This window comes from Elephas maximus, chromosome 1, assembly GCF_024166365.1.
Source record: "Elephas maximus indicus isolate mEleMax1 chromosome 1, mEleMax1 primary haplotype, whole genome shotgun sequence".
Taxonomy (NCBI): Eukaryota; Metazoa; Chordata; class Mammalia; order Proboscidea; family Elephantidae; genus Elephas; species Elephas maximus.
The window spans coordinates 89,001,024-89,028,628 of NC_064819.1; the positions used below are offsets into that span (position 1 = coordinate 89,001,024).

Below are 27,605 nucleotides of genomic sequence, written 5' to 3' on the forward strand. Positions count from 1 at the left end.
TTCTGACCTCCCCTGTATTGAGTGTTGTCCTTCCCTTCACCTAAAGTAGTTCTTATCTACTATATAATTAGTATACCCCTCTCCCATGCTCCCTCCCTCTCCCCTCTTCTAACCACAAAAGAATGTGTTCTCCTCAATTTAAACTGTTTCTCAACATCTTATAATAGTGGTCTTATGCAATATTTGTCCTTTTGCAAATGACTAATTTCACTCAGCCTAATGTCTTCCAGGTTCCTCTATGTTATGAAATGTTTCACAGATTCATCACTGTTCTTTATCGATGCATAGTATCCCATCGTGCGAATATAAAATAATTTATTTATCCATTCATCTGTTGATGGCCACCTTGGTTGTTTCTATCTTTTTGCTATTGTAAAAAGTGCTGCAATGAACATGGGGGTGCATATATCTGTTCGTGTAAAGACACTTATTTCTCTAGGATATATTCCAAGGAGTAAGATTGCTGGGTCATATGGTAGCTCTATTTCTAGCTTTTTAAGGAAGTGCAAAATCGATTTCCAAAGTGGTTGTACCATTTGACGTTCCCACCAGCAGTGTATAAGTGTTCCAGTCTCTCCATAGCCTCTCCAACATTTATTATTTTATGGTTTTTGGATTAATGCCAGCCTTGTTGGAGTGAGATGGAATCTCATTGTAGTTTTAATTTGCATTTCTGTAATGGCTAATGATCGTGAGCATTTACTCATGTATCTGTTAGCAGCCTGAATGTCTTCTTTAGTGAAGTGCCTGTTCAGATCCCTTGCCCATTTTTTAACTGGATTGTTCATCTTTTTGTGGTTGAGTTTTAAAGGAATCATGTAAATTTTAGAGATCAGGTGCTAGTTGGAGATGTCATAGCTGAAAATTTTTTCCCAGTCTGTAGGTGGACTTTTTACTCTTTTTTTGAAGTCTTTAGAAGAGCATAGGTGTTTGATTTTTAGGAGCTCCCAGTTATCTGCTTTCTCTCTGGCATTTTTAGTAATGTTTTGTATTCTGTTTATGCCTTGTATTACGGCTCCTAACATTGTCTCTATTTTTTCTTCCATGATCTTTATCATTTTAGACTTTATGTTTAGGTCTTTGATCCATTTGGAGTTAGTTTTTGTGCATAGTGTGAGGTATGGGTCCTGTTTCATTTTTTTTCAGATGGGTATCCAGTTATGCCAGCACCATTTGTTAAAAAGACTATCTTTTCTCCAATTAACTGACACTGGGCCTTTGTCAAATATCAGCTGTTTATACGTGGAAGGATTTATATCTGGATTCTCAATTCTGTTCCACTGGTATATGTGTCTGTTGTGTGTACCAGTACCAGGCTGTTTTGACTACTGTGGCTGTATAATACTTTCTAAAATCAGGTAGACCGAGGCCTCCAACTTTGTTCTTCTTTTTCAGTAATGCTTTACTTATCCAAGGCTTCTTTCCCTTCCATATGAAGTTGGTGATTTGTTTCTCCATCACATTAAAAAATGTCATTGGAATTTGGATCAGAAGGGCATTGTATATATAGATGGCTTTTGGTAAAATAGACATTTATACGATGTTAAGTCTTCCTATCCAGGACCAAGGTATGTTTTTCCACTTATGTAGGTCCCTTTCGGTTTCTTGCAGTAGTACCTTGTAGTTGTCTTTGTATAGGTCTTTTACATTTTTGGTAAGATTTATTCCTAAGTATTTTATCTTCTTGGGGGCTACTGTGAATGGTATTGATTTGGTGATTTTCTTTTCGATGTTCTTTTTGTTGATGGAGAGGAATCCAACTGATTTTTGTATGTTTATTTTGTAACTTGATACTCTGCTGAACTCTTCTATTAGTTTCAATAGTTTTCTTGAGGATTCCTTAGGGATTTCTGTGTATAAGATCATGTCATCTACAAATAGAAATAATTTCACTTCTTCCTTGCCAACCCGGAAGCCCTTTATTTCTTTGTCTAGTCTAATTGCTCTGGCTAGGACCACCAGCAGAATGTTGAATACGAGTGGTGATTAAGGACATCCTTGTCTGATTCCCATTCTCGTGGGCAATGCTTTCAGGCTCTCTCCATTTGGGATGGTGTTGACTGCTGGCTTTGTATATATGCCCTTTATTATGTTGAGGAATTTTCCTTCTATTCCTATTTTGCTGAGAGTTTTTATCATGAATGAGTGTTGAACTTTGTCAAATGCCTTTCCTGCATCAATTGATAAGATCATGTGGTTTTTCTCTTTTATTTATATGGTGGATTATATTAATTGTTTTTCTAACATTGAACCAACCGTGCATACCTGTGCTATCTTTAGCTGGTTTTGGTACCAGGGAAATGCTGGCTTCATAGAATGAGTTAGCATCTTTTTCTATGCTTTGAAATACCTTTAGTAGTAGTGGTGTTAACTCTCCTCCGAAAGTTTGGTAGAACTCTGCAGTGAAGCTGTCCAGGCCGAGGCTTTTTTTTTGTTGGGAGTTTTTTGATCACCTTTTCAATCTCTTATTTGTTATGTGTCTATTTAGTTGTTCTACTTCTGACCTTGTTAGTTTAGGTAGGTAGTGTGTTTCTAGGAATTCATCCATTTCTTCTAGGTTTTCAAATTCGTTTGAGTATAGTTTCTCATAGTAAACTGATATGATTCTTTTCCTTTCAGTTGAGTCTCATTTCTTATTTGGGTTGTTTCCTTTCTTGTATTTCTTTAGTCAGTCTGGCCAATGGTTTATCAATTTTGTTAATTTTTTCAGAGAACCAGCTTTTGACTTTGTTAATTCTTTCAATTGGCTTTGTACTTTTAATTATTTAATTCTGCTCTAATTTTTATTGTTTGTTTTCTTTTGATGTTTGACAGATTCTTTCCTTGCTCTCTTTCTGTTTGTTCAAGTTGTAGGGACAGTTCTCTGATTTTGCCTCTTTCTTCTTTATGTATGTGTACATTTATTGATATAAACTGAGCTCTGGGCACTGCTTTCGCTGTGTCCCAGAGGTTTTGATAGGAAGTGTTTTCAGTCTTGTTGCATTCTATGAATTTCTTTATTCCCTCCTTAATGTCTCCTATAACCCAGTCTTTTTTGATCAGGGTATTGTTCAATTTCCAAGTATTTGATTTCTTTTCCCTGATTTTTCTGTTATGGATTTCTACTTTTATGGCCTTATGGTCTGAGAAGATGGTTTGTAATATTTCAATGTTTTGGATTCTGCAAAGGTTTGTATTATGACCTAATACATGATCTATTGTAGAGAATGTTCCATGTGCACTAGAAAAAAAAGTATACTTTGCAGCTGTTTGGTGGTGTGTTCTGTATAGGTCTATGAGGTCAAGTTGGTTGATTGCAGCAATTAGATCTTCCATGTCTCTATTAAGCTTCATACTGGATGTCCTATCCTTCACCAAAAGAGGTGTGTTAAAGTCTCCTACTATAATTGTGGAGGTGTCTATCTCACTTTTCAATTCTGTTAAAGTTTGTTTTATGTATCTTGTGGCCCTGTCATTGGGTGCATAAATATTTAATATGGTCATATCTTTATGGTAAATTGTCCCTTTAATCATTATGTAGTGTCCTTCTTTATCCTTGTGGTTGATTCAACTTTAAAGTCTATTTTGCCAGAAATTAATATTGCCACTCCTGCTCTTTTTTGATTGTTGTTTGCTTGATATATTTTTTCCATCCTTTGAGTTTTAGTTTATTTGTTTCTCTAAGACTAAGGTGTGTCTCTTGTAGGCAGCATATAGACGGATCGTGTTTCTTTATCCAGTCCGAGACTCTCTGTCTCTTTATTGGTGCATTTAGTCCATTCACATTCAGCATAATTATAGATGAGTTTAGTATTGTCATTTTGATGCCTTTTTATGTGTGTTGTTGACAATTTCATTTTTCCACTTACTTTTTTGTGCTGAGAAGTTTTTCTTTGTAAATTGTGTGGTCTTCATTTTCATGGTAGTTGAATTTCTTTTTTCTGAGCCATTATGTTTATCTTGGTTTTTATTTTGAAGTATGGAATTGTTAGACCTCTTTGTGGTTACCTTAATATTTATCCCTATTTTTCTAGGTAAAAAACCTAACTTGTATCATACTATATCGCCTCGTTTTTCTCTCCATATGGAAGATCTATGCCTCCTGTATTTAGTCCCTCTTTTTTGATTATTGTAATCTTTTACAAAATGACATCAATGATTCCCTGTTTTGAGCATTTTTTTTAATTAATCTTATTTTGTTTTTGTGATTTCCCTGTCTGAGTTGATATCAGGATGTTCTGTTCTGTGACCTTTTGTTGTGTTGGTATCTGATATTATTGATTTTCTGATCCAAGAATTTCCTTTAGTAATTCTTGTAGCTTTGGTTTGGTTTTTGCAAATTCTCTAAGCTTGTGTTTATCTGTAACTGTCTTAATTTCACCTTCATATTTGAGAGAGAGTTTTACTCGATATATGATTCTCGGCTGACAGTTTTTCTCCTTCAGTGCTCTATATATGTCATTCCATTGCCTGCTTGCCTGCATGGTTTCTGCCAAGTAGTCTGAACTTATTCTTATTGATTCTCCTTTGTAGGTGACTTTTTGTTTATCCCTAGCTGCTTTTAAAATTTTCTTTTTATCTTTGGTTTTGGCAAGTTTGAGGATAATATGTCTTGGTGATTTTCTTTTGGGATCTATCTTGTATGGGGTTCGATGAGCATCTTGGATAGATATCCTTTCATCTTTCATGATGCCAGGAAAGTTTTCTGCCAACAGATCTTCAACTATTCTTTCTGTATTTTCTGTTATCCCTCCTTGTTCTGGAACTCCAATCACAAGCAAGTTATTCTTCTTGATAGAGTCCTACATGATTCTTAGAGTTTCTTCTTTTTTTTTAAATTCTTTCATCTGATTTTTCAACTATATTGGTTTCAACTGCCTTATCCACCGTCTCCCGACTCTGCATTCCAATTCCTTGATTCTCCTCCTCTGGCTTCCTATTGAGTTGTCTAATTCTGTAATTTTATTGTTAAACTTTTGGATTTCTGAATGCTGTCTCTCTATGGATTCTTGCAGCTTATTAGTTTTTCCACTATGTTCTTGAATAATCTTTTTGATTTCTTCAACTGCTTTATCAGTGTGTTCCTTGGTTTTTTCTGTAGATTACCTTATTTCATTTCTGAGGTCATCCCTGATGCCTTGAAGCATTCTGTATATTAGTTTTTTATATTCCACATCTGGCAATTCCAGGAATGTAACTTCATTTGGGAAAGATTCTGATTCTTTGATTTGTGGGTTTGTAGAAGCAATCATGGTCTGCTTCTTTACATGATTCGATATCGATTGCTGTCTCTGAGCCATCTAAAAGATATTGTAATGATTTATATTTGCTTGCCGAGTCTTATCTTCTTGTTTTGTTTTGTCTCAACACACCCAGATGTGCTACTAGATTGTGCTGCCTTGATTGTTGTAGCCTTTGAATCACTTATGTCCAGTTACCAGCTGGTCTGAGCTGTTACCAGATATATCAGCCTAACTCCACCCACTATTCTTGAGTAGAATCAGCTTAGGTGTCCTGATAGTGGGTTACCTGGTGTGTAGTGTAGGCTGTCACCTATTAACTTAGAGGAGTAGTGGTGATGGTTGTATGCACCAGATTCTAGTAGCAGCAGGGTGTCACCCTCCGAGGAGGGCAGGATGCTGACAGCCTTCCCCCACGTGCCAGTGAGGTAGCAGTGTCTCTATTGTCTTGATCACTCTGATGGGTGGGCTCTGCAGCTGTACCTTAGACACCCAATGCTTGTACCTCTAAAGATTGGTAGGAGTCACTATCATTAGACCCCTCTAGCAGGTGGCTAGGTGGTGTGTGTGGAGTTTCAGCCCTCAGTTCCCTGCGGTGGATCAGTGAGGGCTCTGTTTAATAGGTAGAGAGGTATCAGACTTCCAAAACTTGCCTTTCCTCTGCTCAGCTAAAACAATTACAGTCAGATCTTTATCAGAATTGCCTTCGCATTATAATAGCCACCTTGTTCCCTGTAGGGATGAAAGCCAAAGACTGTGGACCTCTTATGCTTGGCTGGAGGTGGTTCTGTATTATTATTCCAGCTTAGGGAAGTGATGGAAGGATTTTTCCCCCAGGATTGTTAATTGCTGCTTCTCTCAAGCCAGGAGGATGGGTTAGAAAAAAAAAAAAACATAGAGCTCTTCACTCCCTGGCCCAGGAAATTCCAATGTTAATGAAGCCGGCTGAGGCAGGGAGGGGAGTGATCAGATAGATAGGAGAGAGTAGTGGGGCAATATAGACAAAGTTACTTGTCTTGTTGGCTTAGGACTGTTTTATCTGAGATTCCAAAGGGGTGTGTAGCCTGTGTGTGCTGGCTGGGTCAACATTGCCCCCAAAGGTTAAGGCTGCATCCCATGCTTTCACCATCTCAGGAAGCCATGATCAGCTCCTCCGCACTTAGTCCAAAGCCCAGCACCAGGGTTTTCTGGCTGGGATGCTGCACTCCAGGTTCCAAAACCAGTTGCTGCTTCCCCATGGTTTCTCGTTCTCCTGTCAGCCACATCTGTGTGCAGCCTGTGTGCACTGGCTGGGTCTCAGCCGAGGTTACTCCAGGGGGTTAGGGCTATGTCCCGTGTTTTCACCATCCCAGGAAGCCATGGTCAGCTCCTCCACGCTTACTCCAAGGCCCAGCACCAAAGTCTTCTGACTGGGACCCTGGCTTCAGGCTCCAAAGACAGTCACTGCTTCCCCATGGTTTCTTGTTCTCCTGTCAGCTGCGTCAGTGTGCAGCCTGTATGCGCTGGCTGAGTCTCTGCTGAGGTTACTCCAGAGGGTTAGGGTTAGGGCTGCATCCCGTGCTTGCCCCATCTCCATAAGCCACAATCAGCCCCACCACTCTGGCACCAGGGAAATGCAAAGGCTCAAGGCTGTGTAGAGGGACACTGGTTTCAGAAGTAGTTACTGCTTCAGCACACCACTTTTCACTCCCCTGTATCTCAGGTCAACTCCTTAGTTCTGTGTTTGATGGTCAAGGTTCATAGATTGTCATGTATGTAATCGATTCACTTGAGTTTTTGAGTCTTTGTTGCAAGAAGGATTTGGCAGAAGCTTCTACCTAGTCAGCCATCTTGGTCCTTCCTCTGGACATTCCTTTAGCTCAGTAATGAAGTCACTCCTGAAGTTCACCCTTCAGCCAAAGACAGGCTCATAAAATAAAATGAGACTAAAGGGTCACACTAACCCAGAGGCAGGAGGAGAGAGGAAAGCTGGTAATAGGGAGCCCAAGGTCAAGAAGGGAGAGTGTTGACATGTTGTGGGGTTGGTAACCAATATCACAAAACAGTATATGTACTAATTGCTTAAAGAGAAGCCAGTTTGTTCTGTAAACCTTCATCTAAAGCACAACTAAAAAAAAAAAAAAAAAAGATTAATCCAAGGACTTTATGCAGAGTTTTCTTGAAAATAAACTTTAAAGGCAAGGAAAGCCACTTGGAAGTAAATGCAATCATATAGTTGTGAAGCAAAGAGGGCTTGATTATGGAAAGAAAAAAAGTGATATTGGAAAACAAATAAAAAGATGACAGTTAAGCACATTTTGAAGGAAAAAAAGTAAGTTTTGCTGTCACATTTATTTTTAGGACAAAGAGAAGAACCAAAGAGGACCTGAAGATTAAATCTTGGGATAAGAAAGTTGGAGGATTGTGGTACCATTGACTAAAATGGCTAAATCCAAAAGTAAAGCTAATTTTGGTAAAGGAATGAGTTTTAAACAAGTTGTTTTGAGGAGCTATCAATGTACTGAATTAAATATGATTAAACTTAAAATATGCATATATACACAGAAGCTCTGGTGGCATAGTGGTTAAGAGCTACAGTTGCTAACCAAAACATCCGCAGTTCAGATCCACCAGGCACTTCTTGGAAACTATATGGAGCAGTTCTACTCTGTCCTATAGGGTCACTATGAGTCAGAATTGACCCAATGGCAACAGGTTATATAAGACACCGTGGCTATCACATAGAAAGTGCTGAACAACTTTTAGCCCTTATTATTAATATTATTTACAACTACAAGCCTCCAAAAAACATTTGAATATACTACCCTGGTACTCAGAAGTTAAATAGTGAGTTTACACATTTTTGCTTTTTGGAATGAAGATAATGTTTGATCCATGAAACTAAAGACTGCAGAGAATGAAATAAGAAAGCCAAGAACTGAATTTTTGTTAACACCAAAATTTAAGGAATGAGAAGGAGAAATAATAAAGACAAGTAAACCTCACCAGTTAGGACAAAGGCCATATAGGCAACCAAAGTTGATTCTAGGTAACTTACCTTGGAAACAAATTTACTGTGCTCTCACTCTTCATATCTTTTACTTAATTGTCAAATATAAGTTAAACAACCACAGGACAACATGCTTAATTTAAAGAAGGAGCAAATTTAAAATTTTCTGTGAAAAAAGTTAATTTTCTACACATTGTCTTATACTTAATTCAATTTGTTGGTAAAATAGAGGTTATATCAGGTAACACGTAAGATAAGTTTCACCTGTGAGTAACAGACCCAAATTAATAGTAGTTTTTTTTTTTAATATAGAAATGTATTTTCATTTTTAAAAATTCTGATGTTATTTGGATTCCACCTTAATTTTAAGAAATGATTCTGGAAATAGGCAGGCTACAGTGAGTATAAAGGCTCTACTTCGTGAAATCCTCAGGGACCTAGACTCTTTCCAGCAATTATACTACTATTCACCCAGCATGCTCTTTATCTTAGGGTCTAAGATGGAAACAAAGCCCCAGCAGAATGGAAAAAGGGGACAAAGAAGGAAGAAGAGGAAGAGATCAAAGACAAATAATGGCATAATTATCAAGATATACTAGAAAAAATAGCAATATGGTTGCCGACAAAATTTCTGATTGCCTTCACCAAATACCAGCCAAAGGATGTAGAAAAAGAGACATTTTTCTAATGTAAGCTCAATATACTCTCTAAACTGAAGGTTTTGAAGTCAAAAGAGAGGGAACGTAGTATTGATGTTTTTTCACAAGGTACTTAGAACATTTTGTTGTGTTACTCAAAAGTAGGATATTGGAATTTATTCTGTGGGCAACAATATTTACATTGCTTAGACAAGCTTTCTTCTCTTAAAGAGTATATCGTAAGTACATGTGAATGTGGTATTTCCTAATAGGTACCAGGGGATCTTAAGAAAATCTTGTCCCAATGGGCCAAGATCTTGGCCATTTTCCAATATTTCATTTAGAAGCAGATGGACTTAAAAAAAAAGATTACTAGTAGAATAAGGTGCCTTGAGTTTCAGACTCTTCCATTTTTAATACATTATTTATATTAGTTATAAGAAAAGCCTATAACAAAAAATAAGCTATCCCTTTGTCCTCATATTTATTGTATGTAATGAGAATCTGTACACTTTAATTTGTAATATTTCTATGAAAGAGTAGTGGATGCTTGTCTGTAAGTGTCCCAAAGATAAACAAAATGTGGTAATTGAATGCCATGACTTACCAATCATTTTAGGATGTGGGAGAAAGGCCTTGCCAGGGCCAAAACAATGGTCAGGGTGTATCCACAAAACTTGACCTTGAATCAACCTATTATTTTGTCCCACTAAGCCATGGTTTGGAGTTGGGGAGTATCTCAGATAGTATAGAAATACAGATAATAAGTGAAGGAAAGGGCTATCACCAACAGAGTCTGAGAATAGAGTACAAGCAATATGCTTGTTACATAATATTGCCTTGAACATTTTTAAAAAAAAAGGTCTATGTTAAATGAATTTTCAGAATGAAATTTTTTTTGGAGGTGTGCCCCTTCACTACTAATGTCCAATTTTAGATCCTGATGCACTGTCATACTCTTCAATGCTACTCTAGTTTCATTTCTAGGCGACTGTAGATTCTTGTAACTTGGACTCCTCTCTTTCAATAATCTTGTCTCTCTCAGATTCCCTCTGACTCCTGGAGTCTGAGTTCAGGGCAATGGAAGTGCTTGGGAATTAAAAACCCCTGGAAGAAACCCTCAACTAATGACTAATTACAGCTGGTGACTACTCCAGCTTCCTTCCTTTTCCCTTCTCTATCTCAGCTTCCCATTCCTATACTGGTATTTCCTGGGATAAACTCCAATATAACTTACTTGCACTAGTAACTTTGACAGGATCTGCTTTTGGGAAAACCTTAACAAAGACACACCAAAAATCAGACATCATCATTATTATTATTTTTTTATTTGGATGTTGTTGTAGGTGCTGTTGTGTCAATTTTCAACTCATAGTGACCCATGTGATAGAGTAGAACTGCACCATAGGGTTTACTAGGCTGTAGTGCTTAAGGGTTGTTTGCAGTGGTTGGCTGCTAACTGAAAGCTCAGTGATTTGAAACCACCAGCATCTCTGCAGGAGAAAGATGTGGCAGTCTGCTTCTGTAGAGATTTACAACCTTGGAAACCCTATGGGATCCCTATGAGTTGGAATTGGCTCCATGGCAGTGGATTTAATGTTTAAGGGAGCAGATTGCGAGGTCTTTCTCTCATGGAGTCAGTTGGAACATTCAAACTGCCAAACTTTCAGGGTCAGCAGCTGAACGCTTAACCATTATGCCACCAGGACTCCTTATTGTTCGAATAAGAAAATATTTCTTTAGATTTGTCTGTATTTTAGCAACTTTCCTCTCACTCTTTCAGGCTCTTTAGAAAGATTTTTTTCCTGTTTTACAGGGGGCTTTTTTTTTTTTAGGGTTTCTTAGTGAAGGTGTGTTGGTGGTAAATGTCATATCTTTTTTATCTGAAAATATCCCCCCTCCCCTTTTTTTGCCTTCATTCTTGACAGATTGCTTGGTAGGCAATTCTAGACTTACAGTTACTTTCTGACAGTATTTTGAGGATATTCTTACACTGACATCTGGCTTCAATTTTTCCTTGAAATTTTTGTGACTAGAAACGCCATCTCCATTCCCAGGGACAATCCAGATGAGTCAGAACCTTCCACAAGTGGAGGTATTAGCACAAATGACAAAATGCCAATGTCATTCAATTCTTCACCATCGATGTAAATTTTTATTTGTGTATTTTTTTTATGTATGTATTAAAGGAGACTTGGTAGCACAGTGGTTAAGATCTTGGCTGCTAACCAAAAGGTCAGCAGTTCAAATCCACCAGCTGCTCCTTGGAAACCCTCTGGGGCAGTTCTACTCTGTTCTATAGGGTAGCTATGAGTCAGAGTTGACGACTCAACGGCAATGGGGTTACGTATTAAAATACACCTGTAAGTTTACATATAGTGTTTCCAACCCCAAAGGCAAATTATGATTGGATTTATAAAGATAGTGATAATAAAAACTTTACAAAAGACAGACAGAGATATTCAGCTTACATCATAACGGACTACTGTCCTAGTCGTCGGAAGGGAGCCCCACCGTAAGTCAGGGATTACCTGTATTCTCTCCTTTTTGGCTCTGGTTGGATACGTATTAGACATATCTCTTACTTTTTGTTTCATATTTTCCTTCTTTTTGTCTTTCTAGGTTGCATTCTGACTTATTTCTTCAAATATATCTTTCAGTTCATTAATTCCTTTTCAAGTAAAAGAAAAAAAATCTATTTAAATGCTCTCTTTTTAATTGTGTTAATTATATGTGTATTTCTAAATTTCTACTTAGAACTGGCATTATTGGGAATTTCTTTTGTTTGTATATTTTTATAAGTCCTTTATTTCTTCAAGCATTTCATACCTAGATATTTTATGTTTTGTTGGAATCAAATAACTCCAATAAGTCAAATTTAGACTCTCATGGGGTCCACGAGTGTTTAAATCTGTAGTTAGTTGTTTTTGATGATTTTTACTAATAATGATTTATTTCCTTATGTGCTTGGTTATCTTTGATTATTCTATCATATTCATTGGTCCTAAAATGGAAATTGTGGCACCTAAATTGAAGATGCTTTTTTCCCCAGAATATGTCCCTTCATTTATCCCTGTGTCCAGAGGAGGCTACCAAAATAGGATCACTCTAATCCCTTCCTGATTCCAGGGCTTATCTTGGAATTCACATATTTATCTCTCCCACTCTTGCCCACAGGATAGGCTATTTATTTCAAATATACTGTAACATTCCCTTAAGGTTACCTGCTTTTGCCTTTGCTAACTGCTCACGGTTCTGGTTTCAGGCCACTTACGGTGCACACGTTGGTGTGGAGACGTGCTTGCAGATTCATCTTTCTTTCTGTGAGATTAGCTTGCACTAAAAAGTAAATTTTATCCAGAAGTTAGTTGTTTTGTAGTGGAAGGGCTCTTGAGAGAATATTTCATTTGTCACACAGACCTGGATCTAGAAAATTCACGAATCACTTTTTCTCAAGTAGGTCTCATATACTGTATAGAATTGTGCCTTTATTTTATTCATTTGTTTTATTGTGCTTTAATTGAAAGTTTACAATTCAAGTCAGTCTCTTGTACAAAAACTTATATACACTTTGCTATGTGCTCCTAGTTGCTCTCCCCCTAATGAGACAGCATACTCCTCCTCTCCACCCTGTATTTCCCATGTCTATTCAACCACCTTCTGTCCCCCTCTGCCTTCTCATCTCACCTCCAGACAGGAGCTGCCTACATAGTCTCATGTGTCTGCTTGAGCCAAGAAACTCACTCCTCACTAGTACAGTTTTATGTATTATAGTCCAGTCCAATCTCTCTCTGAAGAGTTGGATTTGGGAATGGTTCCAGTCTTGGGTTAACAGAAGGCTTGGGGACCATGACCACAGAGGTCCCTCCAGTCTCAGTCAGACTGTTATGTCTGCTCTTTTTAAGAGAATTTGAGGTCTGCACCCACTGTTCTCCTGCTTCATCAAGGATTCTCTGCTGTGTCCCCTGTCAGGGTAGTTATCGGTTGTAGCCAGGCACTATCTAGTACTTCTGGTCTCAGGCTGATGTAGTCTGATTTATGTGGCCCTTTCTGTCTCCTGGGCTCATAATTACCTTGTGTCTTTGGTGTTCTTCAGTCTCCTTTGCTCCAGGTGGGTTGAGACCCATTGATGCATCTTAGATGTCCCCTTGCTAACGTTTAAGACCCCAGAAGCCACTCACCAAAGTGGGATGCAGAATGTTTTCTTAATACATTTTGTTATCCCAGTTGACCTAGATGTCCCCTGAAACCATGATCCCCAGACCCCTGCCCCTGCTACTCTGGCCTTTGAAGTGTTCGGTTGTATCCAAGAAACTTCTTTGCGTTTGGTTTAGTCCAGTTGTGCTGATCTCTCCTGTATTGTACGTTGTCTTTACTTTCACCTAAAATAGTTCTTGTCCACTATTTAACTACTGAATACCCCTCTCCCTCCTTCCCTCCCCACTCTGTAACCATCAAAGAATATTTTCTTCTCTGTTTAAACTGTTTCTTGAGTTCTTATAATAGTAATCTCATACAATATTTGTCCTTTTGCAACTGACTAATTTCACTCAGCATAATGCCCTTCAGATTCTTCCCTGTTATGAAATGTTTCACAGAATTATCATTGTTCTTTATTGTTGCATGGTATTCCATTACGTGAGCATACCACAATTTATTTATCCATTCATCTGTTGATGGGCACTTTGGTTGCTTCCATCTTTTTGCTATTGTAAACAGTGCTGCAATGAACATGGGTGTGCATATATCTGTTCTTGTGAAGGCTCTTATTTCTCTAGCATACATTCTGAGAAGTGGGATTGGTGGATCATATGGTAGTTCTATTTCTAGCTTTTTAAGGAAGCACCAGATCAATTTCCAAAGTGGTTGTACCATTTTACATTTCCACCAGCAGTGTATAAGTGTTCCCGTCTCTCCAGAACCTCTCCAGCATTTATTATTTTGGGAAACATGGAAGGATTCAGGAATTTTCGTGTCATCCTTGTGCAGAGGCCATGCTAATCTTCTCTGTATCATTCACGATTTTAGTATATGTGCTGCCAGAGGGAGCACTGTGCCTTTCTTTCTGATCTGAACTGAGAGTCTTTCCTTTAAGCTCATTTTTATTTATTGAAGAGACAGATATGTGAATTTCAATTTGCCATAATATTTATGCTACATTTTCTGTTGTATAGACTCAAAAATACTTCAGAACATTGAAACAAATTTTCTAAAAATAGAAATTAATAGAAAAACAATTGGAAGTATATATCATTCAACAATGAGACTTGTTTACTTTTTTTTTACTATCTATACTGATTTGTATCAATTGATGTATATATATATATATATATATATATATATATATACACGTATGTATTATAGCGACCTCATGTGTCAGAGTAGAACTGCCCCATAGGGTTTTCTAGGCTGTAATCTTTACAGGAGCACATCACTAGGTCTTTCTCCCATGCAGCCACTGGGTGGTTTTGGCTTTGAGTCAAAAATCGACTCAACAGCCCCTAACAACAACAAATAAACACATATGTGCGTGTGTGTGTGTGTGTGTGTATACATATATATACACATGTATGTGTATATATAGTTAATTCATGAAATTACAATAGAACTGTTATAAATGGCCAGCTCTGTGACTTACACCCCACTGTCGTCAGTTAATTCTGACTCCTAGTGACCCTATAGGACAGAATAGAACTGCATCACAGGGTTTCCAAGGCAGTAAATCTTTACAGCAGCAAACTGACACGTCTTTCTCCTGCAGATCAGCTGATGGGTTCAAACCACTGACCTTTTGGTTAGTAGCTGAGTGCTTTAACTACTGCACCATGAGGGCTCACTTCGATGTATATATAAACCAAAAAATCAAACCCATTCCTGTCCAGTCAGTTCCGACTCATAGTGACCCTATACAACAGAGTAGAATTACCCCGTAGGGTTTCCAAGAAGCACCTGGTGGATTTGAACTGCTGATCTTTTGGTCAGCAGCTGTAGCTCTTTACTACCCCACGGGGTTTCCTTGATGCATATAGTATACTTAAATCTACTAAGTGAAATTTACTTTATAGGAACATGAATATGAAAAATGTAATATGAAAAATTTATACTGTTATGCTGTTAATCTTTCCCCCAGCCTTCCCCAAAGGGATCTATGGCCTTTTGCTAGAGTAACTCTTCATTGAGGAAAAGGAAATAATCAGATTTTTCAGGGATTACTGGAACTTGCTTTGAATTGACACCAATTCCAGGAGACTCAAAATGTCACCGTGGTCCACCAGAGTAGGTACATATGGAGGTCTAGTTATGACTGGACTCTTAGGTCAGGTCCATCTCACAATAGGTCCTGTGGGTCCCCGTACACATCCTGCAGTTATTTTCCTAGTTCCAAAATGTGTAATTGCAATATACATACTCAACAACTGACAGAATTCTCACATTGGATCCCTGGCATGTGGAGTGAGGACTATTATGATAGAAAAGGCCAGGTGGAAGCCATTAGAGCTACCTCAACCTAGGAAAATAGTAAACCAAAAGCAATACTGCATCCCTAGAGGGATTGCAGAGATTAGTGCCACCATCAAGGACTTGAAGGATGCAGAGGTGATGATTCCCACCTCATCCCCATTCAACTCGCCTATTCAGCCTGTGAAGAAAAGAGAAGAGTCTTGGAGAATGACAGTGGATTATTATAAACTTAACCAAGTGGTGACTCCAATTGCAGCTGCTGTTCCAGATGTGGTTTCATTGCTTGGGCAAATCAATACATCTCCTGGTACCTCGTATGCAGCTGTTGCTCTTACCAATGCCTTTTTCTCCATACCGGTTTCTAAAGGCCATCAGAAACAGTTTGCTTTCAGCTGGCAAGACCAGCAAAGCTCTGTTACTGCCCTAACTCAGGGGTATATCAATTTTCCACCCCTCCTTGTCATACTTTAGTTGCACAAGATGTCACACAGGTCATCTTCCACAAGATGTCATACTGGTCCATTAAATTGCTCACATTATGCTGATTGGACCTAGAAAGGAAGAAGTACCAATGACTCTAGACTTACTGGTAAGACATTTGCATGCCAGAGAGTGGGAAATTAACTCATAAAAAATTCAGCTGCCTTCCGCTTCAGGGAAATTTCTAGAGGTGCAGTGCTGTGGGATATTCCTTCTAAAGTGAAAGATAAGTTGTTGCATCTAGCCACTCCTACAACTCAAAAGGGGGCACAAGGCCTGGTGGGCCTCTTTGAATTTTGGAGGCAATATAGTCCTCATTTGAGTGTGCTATTCTGGCCTATTTATCAAGTAACTCAAAAAGTAGCTAGTTTTGTGTGAGTCCTGGAACAAGAGAAGCTCTGCAATAGGTCCAAGCTACAGGAAAAGCTGTTCTGCCATCTGGGCCATATGATCCTACTGATCCAATGGTGCTTGAAGTGTCATTGGCAGATAGACATGATGTTTTGAGTCTTTGGCAGGCCCTTTTTGGCAAATTGGTGAGTTGGTGCAGATCCTTAGGATTTTGGAGCAAAGCCCTGCCATCCTGTACAGATGACTATTTTTCTGCTGAGAAACAGCATTTGGCTTGATACTGGATCTTAGCAGAGACTGGACACTTAAGCATGAGCCACTAAATTACCATGCAGCCTGAGCTTCCTGTCATGAACTAGGTGTTGTCTGACCAGCAGAGCCATAAATTTGGACCCACACAGCAGCACTCTATCATCAAATGGAAGTGATCGTGCTCAAACAGGACCTGAAGGCATAAATAAGTTACATGAGGAAGTGGCCTAAATGCCCAAGTTGCCCACTCCTGTCATATTACCTTCCCTCTCCCAGTCTGCACCTATGGTCTCAGGGGGAGTTCCCTACCATCAGCTGAATGAAGAAGAGAAAACTCATGCCTGTTTTACAAATGGTTCTGCACAATTTGCAAGCACCACTCAAAAGTGGACCACGGCTGCACTGTAGCCCCATTCTGGGACTTCCTTGAAGGACAGTGGTGAAGGGAAATTTTGCCAGTGTACAGAACTTCAAACAGTGCACCTGATTGTTCATTTTTCTTGCCAGGAGAAATGGCCAGATATGCAGCTGTATACCAATTCATGGACTGTGGCCAATGGTTTGGTTGGATGGTCAGGGATTTGAAAGAAACACGACTGGAAAATCGGTGACAAGGAGGAATGGGGAAGAGTTATGTGCATAGACTTCTCTGAATGAGCCCAAGAAGTGAATATGTTTGTCTCATGTGAATGCTAACCAAAGCATGACCTCAGCAGAAGATTTTAACGATCGAGTAGGTAGGATAATGCATTCTGTGGGTACAAGTCAGCCTCTTTACTCAGCCACTCCTGTCATTGCCCAATGGACTTAGGAACAAAGCAGCCAAGGTGTCAGGGATGGAGGTTAGGCATGAGCTCAGCAACATGAACTTCCATTCACCAATGCCACCTTGACCGCAGCCATTGGTGAGTGCCCAATCGGCCAGCAGCAGAGACCAACACTGAGTTCCCAATAAGGCACCATTCCTTGAGGCAATCAGCCAGCAACCTGGTGAAAGGTTCTTTACCTTGGATGCTTCTATCATGGAAAGGGCAGCATTTTGTTCTTATTGGGATAGACATTTACTCTGGATACATATTTGCCTTCCCTGCATGCAATGCTTATGCCAAAACTACCATTCATGGACTTACAGAGTGCCTTATCCACCATCCTCTTATCCCATACAGCATTGCCTTGGATCAAGGGACTCACTTCACAGAAAATGAAGTGTGACAATGGGCCATGCTCACGAACTTCATTAGTCTTACCATGTTTCCCAACATCCTGAAGCAGCTAGCTTGAAAGAACAATGAAATGGTCTTTTAAAGACACAATTATTGTGCTACCTAGGTGGCAATACCTTGTAGGGCTGGAGCAATGCTCTCCAGGAGGCTGTATAAGCTCTAAACCAGCATCTAATATATGGTGCTGTTTCTCCCATAGCCAGCATTCATGGGTCCAGAAATCAAGGGGTGGAAAGGGAGTAGTATCACTGATATTACCGCTCATGACCCACTCGAAAAATTTTTACTTCCTGCCACTATAACCCTATGCTTTGCTGGACTAGAGGTCTTACTTCTAAAGGAAGGAGTGCTCCCACCAGGAGAGACAATACTGATTTCATTGAACTAGAAGTTAAGAATGCCATCCAGTCACTTCGAGTTCCTTTTACCTCCAGATCTATAGGCAAAGAAGGGAGTTACCATATTGGCTGGTGTGATCAATTCTGATTAGCAAGGGGAAATCAGATTATTATTACATAATAGAGGTAAAGAAGACTATGTCTGGAATACAGGAGATTCTTTAGGGCTTCTGTGAGTACTTCCATGCCCTGTGATTAAAGTCAATGGAAAACTCAGCAACCCAATTTCTACATGATACTAATGGCCCAGACCTCCAGGAATGAAGGTTTGGGTCACTCCAACAGGCAAAGAACCAGGACCAGCTAAGGTGCTTGCTGAAGGCAAAGGGAATATGAAGTGAGTAGTGAAAGAAAAAAAAAAAATTCTAAATACCAGCTATGACCATGTGACCAGTTGCAGAAACAAGGACTATAATTGTTGTGAGAATTTCTTCCACTTTTTGTCGTGTGTGTGTGTGTGTGTGTATATATATATATATATATATATATATATATGCCTTTGCATAGTCAATAAAACACAGGTAAATGTCCTTCTGATATTCTCTCCTTTCAGCCAGGATCCATCTGACATCAGCAATGATATCCCTGGTTCCACATTCTCTTCTGAACCCGGTGTGAATCTCTGGCAGTTCCCTATCGATACACTGCTGCAGCCGTTTTTGAATGATCTTCAGCAAAATTTTGCTTGCATGTGATATTAAGGATATTGTTCTATAATTTCCACATTCACTTGGATCACCTTTCTTGGGAATAGGCATAAACATGGATCTCTTCCAGTCAGTTGCCCAGGAAGCTGTCTTCCATATTTCTTGGTATAGATGAGTGAGCACCTCCAGCACTGCATCTGTTTGTTGAAACATCTCAATTGATATTCCATCAATGCCTGGAGCCTTGTTTTTTGTCAATGCCTGGTGCTGTACTGGTTAAATGCTACGGCTGCTAACCAAAAGGTCGGCAGTTTGAATCCGCCAAGCGCTCCTTGGAAACTCTATGGGGCAGTTCTACTCTGTCCTGTAGGGTCGCTAAGAGTCGGAATCGGCTCGACGGCACTGGGGTTTGGTTTTCACAGCAGCTTGAGCTTCCTTCCTTCAGTACCATCGGTTCCTGATCATATGCCACCTCTTGAAATGGTTGAATATTGAGTAATTCTTTTTGGTATAATGACTCCGTGTATTCCTTCCATCTTCTTTGATGCTTCCTGAATCGTTTAATATTTTTTGCGTAAAATCCTTCACTACTGTAACTTGAGGCTTCAATTTTTTCTTCAGTTCTTTCACCTTGAGAAACACCGAGCGTGTTATTCCCTTTTGGTTTTCCATCTCCAGGTCTTTGAACATGTCGTTATAATACTTTACTTTTTCTTCTTGAGATGCCCTTTGAAATCTTCTGTTCAGTTCTTTTACTTCATCAATTCTTCCTTTTGCTTTAGCTGCTCGACATTCGAAAGCAAGTTTCAGAGTCTCCGCTGACATCCATCTTGGTCTTTTGTTTTTTCCTGTCTTTTCAATGACCTCTTGCATTCTTCATGGATGATGTCCTTGACGTCATTCCACAACTCATCTGGTCTTCAGTCACTAGTGTTCAATGAGTCAAGTCAATACTTCTGATGGTCTCTAAATTCATGTGGGATATGCTCAAGGTCATATTTTGGCTTTCATGGACTTTCTCTGATTTTCTTCAGTTTCAGCCTGAACTTGCATATGAGCAATTGACGGTCTGTTTGACAGTCAGCTGCTGGCCTTTTTATGACCGACGATATTGAGTTTTTCCATTGTCTCTTTCCACAGATGTTTATTTACTATGCAAAGGTATTTGACTGTGTGGATCATAACAAATTATGGATAACATTGCAAAGAATGGGAATTCCAAAACACTTAATTACGCTCATGAGGAACCTTTACATAGATCAAGAGGTAGTTGTTCACACAGAAGAAGGGGATACTGATAAAGTCAGAAAAGGTGTACGGCAGGGTTGTATTCTTTCACCATACCTATTCAATCTGTATGCTGAGCAAATAATATGAGAAGCTGGGCTATATGAAGAATAACAGGGCTTCGGGATTGGAGGAAGACTCATTAACAATCTGCATTATGATGATGACACAACCTCGCTTGCTGAAAGTGAAGAGGACTTGAAGCACTTACAGATGAAGATCAGAGACCACAGCCTTCAGTATGGATTGCACCTCAACATAAAGAAAACAAAAATCCTCACAACTGGACCAATGAGCAACATCATGATAAATGGAGAAAGGATTGAAGTTGTCAAGGATTTCATTTTACTTGGATCCACAATCAACAGCCATGGAAGCAGCAGTCAAGAAATCAAAAGATGCATTGCATTGGGCAAATCTGCTGCAAAGGACCTCTTCAAAGTGTTGAAGAGCAAAGATGTCACCTTGAAGACTAAGATGTCACCATGACCCAAGCCATGGTATTTTCAGTCACATCACATGCATGTGAAAGTTGGACAAGAATAAGGAAGACTGAAGAAGAATTGACACCTTTGAATTGTGGTGTTGGCCAAGAATATTGGATATACCATGGACTGCCAAAAGAACAAACAAATCTGTCTTGGAAGAAGTGCAACCAGAATGCTCCTTAGAGGCAAGGATGGCGAGACTGCATCTTAAATACTTTGGACATGTTGTCAGGAGGGATCAGTCCCTGGAGAGGGACATCATGCTTGGCAGAGTACAGGGTCAGCAGAAAAGAGGAAGACCCTCAATGAGGTGGATCGACACAGTGACTGCAGCAGTGAGCTCAAGCATAACAATGATTGTGAGGATGGCTCAGGACTTGACAGTGTTTCATTCTGTAGTGCATAGGGTCACTATGAGTTGGAACTGACTCAACAGCACCTAACAACAAATATATATATATATATATATGGAAACCCTGGTGGTATAGTGGTTAAGTGCTATGCCTATTAACCAAAAGATTGGCAGTTTGAATCCACCAGGCACTCCTTGGAAACTCTATGGGGTAGTTCTACTCTGTCCTATATGGTCTCTATGAGTTAAAATTGACTCGGTGGCAATGGGTTTGGTATATATATATATATATAGGTTTGTGGATTAAATATCTTGGTTTTCTTCCTTCTCTTATTCCATTAAACTGTTACAGTTGAGTTGATTCCAACTCAGAGCAATGCCATAGGATGGGGTACAACTGCCCCATATGGTTTCCATGGAGTGGCTCGTGGATTCAAACTGCCAACCTTTTGGCTAGCAGCCAAGCTCTTAACCACTGAGCTACTAGGGCGCCCATTATCACATTAAAAAATTATCCCATTACTTATTATAAAATACAAGGTATAAAAGGAGCTAGTGCGTTTTCAGTTGTATGCATGTTAGTTGTATTGTGTTAGTTTATTATGAGTTTATAATTGTCATTTTTCGGAGATTATGTATGGTTTAAGGAGATGTATATAGGTGCCAAGTTGACAAGGGGTGGACTGTGATGGCTAATGTTATGTGTCACGTTGGCTAGGCTATGATTCTCAGTGATTTGGCATGCGCTCTTCCGTAATGTAATCACCTTGCCCTTTTTAATCTGATGCGAGCAGCCAACCAGTCAAAAGGGAAGTTTCCTTGAGGGTGTGGCCTGCCCCTGCCCATCAATGGATATTCTGTCAAAGCTCTATCTCTTCCTCCCCTGCATTCTTCTCATTGCCTGGCCTCCAGATCTTGTGTCATAAACCTACAGAAGTCTCTGGCCTGTTACCTGACCTGCAGATTCTGGTTTCCCCAGCCCCTGAAAGCCCATGTGTCAGCAGATGTCTTCAGCATGCCACCTTATCCATGGATTTGGGACTCACCATCTCCCACAATTGTGCGAGCCATTTCCTTGAAGTAAACGTCTTTCTATATATTTGTATTACGCTTCACTGGTTTTTTCCTCCAGACTAAGATGCTATCCAAAGTAAATGTACTTCCATATTTGAAATCAGATTCTTTTATTCAGTTAAATATTTGTTTCATTGCAATACAATGAAATTTGCTTATGCAATTTTATCAACCACGTGTTCACACAATTTTAAAGAAAACTTCTAGAGGCATTTCTTCACTTGAGGCCCCCTTCCTCCATCTTCAAAGCCAGCAACCACGGAGCAAGACCTGCTCACATCACATCCCTCTGACCATGTTGGGAAAGGTTCTTCACTTTTAAAGACTCCTGTGATTTGGTTGGTCCCACTCAGGTGGATAATACAGGATAATCTTACCATCTTAAGATCTGTATCCTAAGCACAATTTTATCTGCAAAGACATTTTGGGGCAAGGTAAGATATTCACAGGTTCTGGGGCTTAGGATATGGTCATCTCTTGGGGTCGTTATTCTGTCTTCCACAGGAAGGCTCTTGGTAGTGCGGATCTTTCAGAAGACCACCACGTGCTCAATTTTAGGCAAGTTAAATTATATATCCAAGTGGAGATGTAATGTAAGTGGTTTATAAACTCAGAGACAGATGTGGACTGAAGTACAAGATCTTTGGAGCATAAGAGTTTAAGGAACTGGGAAGTCAAGATCATGTACCAATATGGGGAAATCACCAAGAATTAATTTTAATTTTATATATTCAAATTGATCAATATTATTATTGCTCCAAGTTTTATGTTTTCAATATTTGCCTCTTTTTCTCTGGTGGGTCTGCTTATCAATGAGGAATATGGAGCAAATTCTCCCACTTTGTAGATTTTTTAATATATTCTTATAATTCTGTAAATTTTATTTTAAGTCTATGCTATTGGCAAACAAACTTAGAATTATTGTATCTCCTTGTTTAATAATTTATTTTCCCAGTAGGTAATAGTTTTCTGTATCTTAAAATTGATTAAGTATGATATTAATATAACAAAAACAACTATTTGGATTAATAATTTCCTGATATATATTTTCCATTGATTTCTTTTTAAACTTTCTGTGTGCTTTAGTTCAGAAAAGTCTTATGCAAATAGGAAATAGAATATATTTTGCACAATCATATATTATCATACTTTAATTGGTCCATCTCCATTTATTGTAATTATTGACAATTTGGAAATTACACCTGCCATTGTATTTTGTATTTTATATTTACTCCAATTTTTTTATGTTTTATTTTGTTCTCTTTCTTACGTTCTACATCCTTACCAACATTTTGTATAATCTCTTTCATCTTTATCATTTTAGTGAGTGGATCATACTATAGCATTAATTTTCATTTCCCTGATGACTTAATGTAGTTAAGTATTTTTCCACATATTTACTGCGATTTGGATATAACCTTTCATGAATTGCCTAGGACTTAAATGTGTTTTGCCCATTTTTCTGTTGGGTTGTCTGCTTTTTAATCGATTTGATATGATATGAATCTAAATTAAAATTCTCAGTCAGACAGATGGGAAATTTGTTCCATGAATAGTGTCTTTTGATGAGTAGAAATACACTTGGATTCTTCCAATTTATTTAATCCTGAAACTTGTCCAAATTACATTTTTAAAAGTTTAAGGTTTGAAAATTAACAAAAATTAATAAGAAATTAAACCAATTAATTACATGAGGCATTTCACTGAGATTTGTGACCTCTAAAATTTTAAACATTTGGAATATATAAAATATACTCTACTATAAGAGCTGGAAAAATTTTAATGAATGTTTCAGTTCAGCAAAAGTTAGTAAAGGCTTCATCTCCATGAACGGTATCATTCACGTCAAGAAAAATTCTCTATTCATTGTATCTATTACTCACCCAATGACTAAATTTAACAGGAGAGTTGTTGGCTAGTTCATTGCTGCTCTCTATGTTAAGTCCTAGAGCTAATGAAGCACCATTGCCTAAAAACAGTCATAAGTATCAAAAAGATCACATAGGAAATTAACATCAGCAAATTATTTGGAAACTATTCAAATAATTTGAAGAATCATTTATGCCTCTAATCACATCACCCAAGAAGCAGTTGTATAAGGTATATTATAGTTGAATTAGAGGATCACATGATACGTATGAAATAAATCATTTGACTATAAAACCAAATCAAACCATTTGCCATCCGTTCAATTCTGACTCATGGCACTGCACTCCATAGGGTTTTCAAGGCTCTGAAAATTCAGGGACACCTTACCAAGCCTTTCTTCTGAGGTCCCTTTTGGCTGGTTCAAACTGGCAACCTTTAGGATTAGTAGTCAAACCCTTAACTGTTTGTGTCACCCAGGGACCAGTACTTTACTATATTGGTTGTTACATACTCTTTATGACGACCCCTGGATGAGTACCTTGGGAACTATTTATTTCAACAATATGATCCAGGGATATAATCATCCTAAGATCAATTGTTAAGCTAAATCTTGTCTTGAGGGTTACTAGAGGTCTCAAATGGTGTGAATTAAAACTCTAAGTGCTAGGGATGGTAGGCCTATAGTTACACTTTTTGCAGAAAACACTTTTTTTTATCTCAGAGCCTAGGCTACAACAAAGAAAGTTTTCTGTAATATCCATCCGTTTGTGGATAGACTTTTGTCTATTACATCCTTTTCACTGCACTATTATTCTTTAAGACTCCTGACTTTACCTAAAGGCTCTCAACTTTAACCTGCTGCTTTGTGTTGACCTTAGGTCTTTCTTCCACGAACAAAGTTCCCTTCAACATTGAAATTCCTTGTGAAATGAGCTGTCAAAACTCCTCAAGGGTTTAATCATCTCCATACTACCTCCATTACCATGATACCAGAAAAAATGGATGGATCCCAACTACCGTTATGGACGTTTTGATCAAGGGCACCAACAGATGGATCCTGAACAAAAGGAAGAAGAGCACGGAACGGAGCTTCAAACTCATACAGAAACCAAACTTGCTGGATCTATTGAGACTCAGGGAATCCCCAAAATTAGTGCCCAGAAATAATCTTTAAACCTTAAACTGAAACTATTCCAGGAAGCCATAGTTAAACTAACCAACAGTTTAGCCCAATTAACAAAAAATGTTTGCCTTGAGCATAGGGCAGTTATGAAGAATTATCTGTGAGTTTAATCTGACAACAGTTCATCTGAAGCAAAAATGAGACCTTTAAAGGGACAGAGAGAGGGCGGAGCCAAGATGGCAGAACAGACAGGCACTTCCATTTAGCCCTCTTTACAACAAAGACTGGAAAAAACAAGTGAAATGAGTATATTTGTGACAAGCTGGGAGCCCTGAGCATCAAAGGCAAGCTTAGCCAACAAACTGAGGGGCAGGGGAAGGAAGAGACTGTTCAGAAGCGGAGAGGAGTTACCAGACCTGAATCACGGAGAACCCTCAGGCACCATTCCCAGAGTGGCAGTGGCAGTGGTGGTCGGCTGGTCCTAGCATTCGGCCAGTTTCCTCAGGAAGAAGCAGCCAGCCACACAGCCCACTCACACCTCCAGAACCTGAGGAGAAGGTTGCTCTCAGCAAAAGCTAAGTATTTACGTATATTTTACCGCACGCCCCCCACCCCACCCCCAAGCCAGCTTCAGCGGCTGAATCCCTGGGCCTGAGATAGACCCTGGTGAGCACCTGGAGCCGTCCTCCCGGCCTTGGGGAAGGAAAAAATTTGCAACTGGGGGGAAAAGATAATTTGCTAGCTCCATTAACTGGGGGAGCTCAGGACAGAAGCGGCTCCTGTCCAAGCATAAACCATCCATGTACCTTGAGCACCTTTCCCTTCTGCATGGACCTGTGTAGGCCTATTTCGGGAGAATAGGCCCTTGTTGGCAAACTCCAACCATTTCAGCTGTGCAGTGGGGAGGTGGGTGTTTGATATTTGACATTACTTTGCCTATTAAACAAGGTCCTCACCTACCCACAACAGGGACCTAAGGACAGGTGGCTCCACTTGAGTTGCCCAGACACCCGTGACAGGGGTCCAGGGATAACTGATACCTCCCAGTACTTACAACAAAAACTTTGGGCACCCATGGTCCCTCTGCAGAGCCCAACCACCAACACGCTATAGGGAACAGAGATGCGTTTTCCTCAGAGACACTTGGGGGTCAGTTCTCAGCCCCCTGCCTTGTTCAGAGCGTGACCCCCTGCTGCAATCAGATACAGGTATATACGCCAATCACCCCTGCTCCTCTAAGACTATAGGACAGAGCCTGTACCACACACTTGATATCAGCTACCTGGAAACCTGAAGCTGAATTCACACAAGAAAGCTGAATGGACTCCTAGACTGATATACCTGATAAAAGCTCTAGCCAGCTGGGGACAGCACATCAGAGCGCCAAAGGCAAAAACAGTCAAGCTAGCTCACTCAAGCAACCCATACAGGTATACCAAAACAAAACAAAGCAAGCAGCTATGACACAGTAAGCAAGCATAAACTAATACAATAACTTATAGATGGCCAGAGACAACAGTCAATATCAAGTCACATAAAGAAACAGGCCATCATCACCTCAACAGGCTCTCAAAACAAAGACTCCAGGGATCTTTTACATGAAAGTGCATTCCTGGAATTACCAGATGCAGAATACAAAACTTTAATACACAGAACCCTTCAAGATATCAGGAAGGAAATGAGGTAATACTCAGGACAAGCCAAGGAACACACAGATAAAGCAACTGAAGAACTCAGAAAGATTATTCAGGAACATAATGAAAAGTTTAATAAGCTGGAAAAATCCATAGACAGACAGCAATCAGAAATTCAGAAGATTAACAATAAAATTACAGAATTAGATAACTCAATAGAAAGTCACAGGAGCAGAATTGAGGAAGTAGAAGCTAGAATTTCTGAACTCCAAGATAAATCACTTGGCACTAATATATCTGAAGAAAAATCTGATAAAAGAATTTTAAAAAATGAAGAAACCTTAAGAATCATGTGGGACTATATCAAGAGAAATAACCTGTGAGTGATTGGAGTACCAGAACAGGGAGGGAAAACAGAAAATACAGAGAAAATTGTTGAGGATTTGTTGGCAGAAAACTTCCCTGATATTGTGAAAGATGAGAAGATATCTATCTAAGATGCTCATTGAACTCCATATACAGTAGATCTTAAAAGAAAGTCACTAAGACGTATTATAATCAAACCTGCCAAAACCGAAGATAAAGAGACAATTATAAGAGGAGCGAGGGATAAAAGAAAAGTCACCTACAAGGGAGAGCCAATAAGAATAAGCTCGGACTACTCGGCAGAAACCATGCAGGCAAGAAGGCAGTGGGATGACATATTTAAAAAATTGACGGAAAAAAATTGCCTGCCAAGAATCATATAACCATCAAAACTGTCTCTTAAATACAGAGGTGAAATTAAGATATTTCCAGATAAACACAAGTTGAGGGAATTCATAAAAACCAAACCAAAACTACAAGAAATACTAAAGGGAGTCCTTTGGTAAGAAAATCAATAATATCAGGTATCAACCCAAGACTAGAATACTGGGCAGAGCAACCAGAAGTCAACCCAGACAGGGAAATCCAAGATAAAAAAAAAAAAAAAAAAGCTGATTAAAAAAAAAAAAAACACAGGGCAACGGCAATGTTATTACATAAAAGAAGACAACATTAAAATAATAAAGAGGGACTAAGAAATGTAATCATACACCTTCCATATGGAGAGGAAGATACTGCCATACAAAGAAATAA

At 39.1% G+C, this 27,605-nt stretch overlaps 1 protein-coding gene and 1 non-coding gene across 2 annotated transcripts in view; both read right to left on the bottom strand.

Annotated features, from left to right (window-relative positions):
* LOC126075492 (olfactory receptor 5V1-like) overlaps window positions 1-27,605 on the bottom strand; it is a 218,902-nt gene that overhangs the window by 44,559 nt on the left and 146,738 nt on the right. Inside the window, exon 4 of the mRNA XM_049883341.1 lies at window positions 12,071-12,185. The gene's annotated coding sequence lies outside the window, so the exon portion shown is untranslated. The remainder of the gene's footprint in view (window positions 1-12,070; window positions 12,186-27,605) is intronic.
* Window positions 13,791-13,898, bottom strand: LOC126058259 (U6 spliceosomal RNA). Its single transcript, XR_007513156.1, has one exon. It is a non-coding gene; the product is annotated as a U6 spliceosomal RNA (small nuclear RNA).